This window comes from Vitis vinifera, chromosome 6 (genome assembly GCF_030704535.1).
Source record: "Vitis vinifera cultivar Pinot Noir 40024 chromosome 6, ASM3070453v1".
Classification (NCBI taxonomy): Eukaryota; Viridiplantae; Streptophyta; class Magnoliopsida; order Vitales; family Vitaceae; genus Vitis; species Vitis vinifera.
Genome location: NC_081810.1, coordinates 11845846 through 11849949, shown reverse-complemented (window position 1 = coordinate 11849949; position 4104 = coordinate 11845846).

Here is a 4104-nt window from a genome sequence, read left to right as displayed (position 1 = left end):
ACCGAAAAATGGTCGAATCCGTGCGAGTACCGGGAAAAGGTAGAATCCGTGCGATTATCGAAAAACTGTTCGGGTGACTACCGGAAATGGGTCCAATCAATGTGAGAACCGAAAAATGGTAGAATCCGGGCGACTACCCGTAAATGGTAGAATCCGTGCGAGTATCGAAAAACTGTTCGGGTGCCTACCGGAAATGGGTCCAATCAATGTGAGAACCGAAAAATGGTAGAATCCGGGCGACTACCCGTAAATGGTAGAATCTGTGCGAGTATCGAAAAACTGTTCGGGTGTGTACCGAAAAATGGTCCAATCAGTGTGAGTACCGAAAAATGGTCGAATCCGTGCGAGTACCGGGAAAAGGTAGAATCCGTGCGACTATCGAAAAACTGTTCGGGTGTGTACCGAAAAATGGTCCATTCAGTGTGAGTACCGAAAAATGGTCGAATCCGTGCGAGTACCGGGAAAAGGTAGAATCCGTGCGATTATCGAAAAACTGTTCGGGTGACTACCGGAAATGGGTCCAATCAATGTGAGAACCGAAAAATGGTAGAATCCGGGCAACTACCCGTAAATGGTAGAATCCTTGCGATTATCGAAAAACTGTTCGGGTGTGTACCGAAAAATGGTCCAATCAGTGTGAGTACCGAAAACTGGTCGAATCCGTGCGAGTACCGGGAAAAGGTAGAATCCGTGCGATTATCGAAAAACTGTTCGGGTGTGTACCGAAAAATGGTCCAATCAGTGTGAGTACCGAAAAATGGTCGAATCCGTGCGAGTACGGGGAAAAGGTAGAATCCGTGCGACTATCGAAAAACTGTTCGGGTGACTACCGGAAATGGGTCCAATCAATGTGAGTACCGAAAAATGGTAGAATCCGGGCGAGTACCCGTAAATGGTAGAATCCTTGCGATTATCGAAAAACTGTTCGGGTGTGTATCGAAAAATGGTCCAATCAGTGTGAGTACCGAAAAATGGTCGAATCCGTGCGAGTACCGGGAAAAGGTAGAATCCGTGCGACTATCGAAAAACTGTTCGGGTGTGTACCGAAAAATGGTCCAATCAGTGTGAGTACCGAAAAATGTTCGAATCCGTGCGAGTACCTGGAAAAGGTAGAATCCGTGCGACTATCGAAAAACTGTTCGGTTGACTACCGGAAATGGGTCCAATCAATGTGAGTACCGAAAAATGGTAGAATCCGGGCGACTACCCGTAAATGGTAGAATCCGTGCGAGTATCGAAAAACTGTTCGGGTGCCTACCGGAAATGGGTCCAATCAATGTGAGAACCGAAAAATGGTAGAATCCGGGCGACTACCCGTAAATGGTAGAATCTGTGCGAGTATCGAAAAACTGTTCGGGTGTGTACCGAAAAATGGTCCAATCAGTGTGAGTACCGAAAAATGGTCGAATCCGTGCGAGTACCGGGAAAAGGTAGAATCCGTGCGACTATCGAAAAACTGTTCGGGTGTGTACCGAAAAATGGTCCATTCAGTGTGAGTACCGAAAAATGGTCGAATCCGTGCGAGTACCGGGAAAAGGTAGAATCCGTGCGATTATCGAAAAACTGTTCGGGTGACTACCGGAAATGGGTCCAATCAATGTGAGAACCGAAAAATGGTAGAATCCGGGCAACTACCCGTAAATGGTAGAATCCTTGCGATTATCGAAAAACTGTTCGGGTGTGTACCGAAAAATGGTCCAATCAGTGTGAGTACCGAAAACTGGTCGAATCCGTGCGAGTACCGGGAAAAGGTAGAATCCGTGCGATTATCGAAAAACTGTTCGGGTGTGTACCGAAAAATGGTCCAATCAGTGTGAGTACCGAAAAATGGTCGAATCCGTGCGAGTACGGGGAAAAGGTAGAATCCGTGCGACTATCGAAAAACTGTTCGGGTGACTACCGGAAATGGGTCCAATCAATGTGAGTACCGAAAAATGGTAGAATCCGGGCGAGTACCCGTAAATGGTAGAATCCTTGCGATTATCGAAAAACTGTTCGGGTGTGTATCGAAAAATGGTCCAATCAGTGTGAGTACCGAAAAATGGTCGAATCCGTGCGAGTACCGGGAAAAGGTAGAATCCGTGCGACTATCGAAAAACTGTTCGGGTGTGTACCGAAAAATGGTCCAATCAGTGTGAGTACCGAAAAATGTTCGAATCCGTGCGAGTACCTGGAAAAGGTAGAATCCGTGCGACTATCGAAAAACTGTTCGGTTGACTACCGGAAATGGGTCCAATCAATGTGAGTACCGAAAAATGGTAGAATCCGGGCGACTACCCGTAAATGGTAGAATCCGTGCGAGTATCGAAAAACTGTTCGGGTGCCTACCGGAAATGGGTCCAATCAATGTGAGAACCGAATAATGGTAGAATCCGGGCGACTACCCGTAAATGGTAGAATCCGTGCGAGTATCGATAAACTGTTCGGGTGTGTACCGAAAAATGGTCCAATCAGTGTGAATACCGAAAAATGGTCGAATCCGTGCGAGTACCGGGAAAAGGTAGAATCCGTGCGACTATCGAAAAACTGTTCGGGTGTGTACCGAAAAATGGTCCATTCAGTGTGAGTACCGAAAAATGGTCGAATCCGTGCGAGTACCGGGAAAAGGTAGAATCCGTGCGACTATCGAAAAACTGTTCGGGTGACTACCGGAAATGGGTCTAATCAATGTGAGAACCGAAAAATGGTAGAATCCGGGCGACTACCTGTAAATGGTAGAATCCGTGCGATTATCGAAAAACTGTTCGGGTGAGTACCGAAAAATGGTCCAATCAGTGTGACTACCGAAAAATGGTCGAATCCATGCGAGTACCGGGAAAAGGTAGAATCCGTGCGAGTCTCGAAAAACTGTTCGGGTGACTACCGGAAATGGGTCCAATCAATGTGAGAACCGAAAAATGGTAGAATCCGGGCGACTACCCGTAAATGGTAGAATCCGTGCGATTATCGAAAAACTGTTCGGGTGTGTAGCGAAAAATGGTCCAATCAGTGTGATTACCGAAAAATGGTCGAATCCGTGCGAGTACCGGGAAAAGGTAGAATCCGTGCGAGTATCGAAAAACAGTTCGGGTGCCTACCGGAAATGGGTCCTATCAATGTGAGTACCGAAAAATGGTAGAATCCGGGCGACTACCCGTAAATGGTAGAATCCGTGCGAGTATCGAAAAACTGTTCGGGTGAGTACCGAAAAATGGTCCAATCAGTGTGACTACCGAAAAATGGTCGAATCCGTGCGAGTACCGGGAAAAGGTAGAATCCGTGCCAGTATCGAAAAACTGTTCGGGTGACTACCGGAAATGGGTCCAATCAATGTGAGAACCGAAAAATGGTAGAATCCGGGCGACTACCCGTAAATGGTAGAATCCGTGCGATTATCGAAAAACTGTTCGGGTGAGTACCGAAAAATGGTCCAATCAGTGTGACTACCGAAAAATGGTCGAATCCGTGCGAGTACCGGGAAAAGGTAGAATCCGTGCGAGTATCGAAAAACTGTTCGGGTGACTACCGGAAATGGGTCCAATCAATGTGAGAACCGAAAAATGGTAGAATCCGGGCGACTACCCGTAAATGGTAGAATCCGTGCGATTATCGAAAAACTGTTCGGGTGTGTACCGAAAAATGGTCCAATCAGTGTGAGTACCGAAAAATGGTCGAATCCGTGCGAGTACCGGGAAAAGGTAGAATCCGTGCGACTATCGAAAAACTGTTCGGGTGACTACCGGAAATGGGTCCAATCAATGTGAGAACCGAAAAATGGTAGAATCCGGGCAACTACCCATAAATGGTAGAATCCTTGCGATTATCGAAAAACTGTTCGGGTGTGTACCGAAAAATGGTCCAATCAGTGTGAGTACCGAAAACTGGTCGAATCCGTGCGAGTACCGGGAAAAGGTAGAATCCGTGCGACTATCGAAAAACTGTTCGGGTGACTACCGGAAATGGGTCCAATCAATGTGAGTACCGAAAAATGGTAGAATCCGGGCGAGTACCCATAAATGGTAGAATCCTTGCGATTATCGAAAAACTGTTCGGGTGTGTAGCGAATAATGGTCCAATCAGTGTGAGTACCGAAAAATGGTCGAATCCGTGCGAGTACCGGGAAAA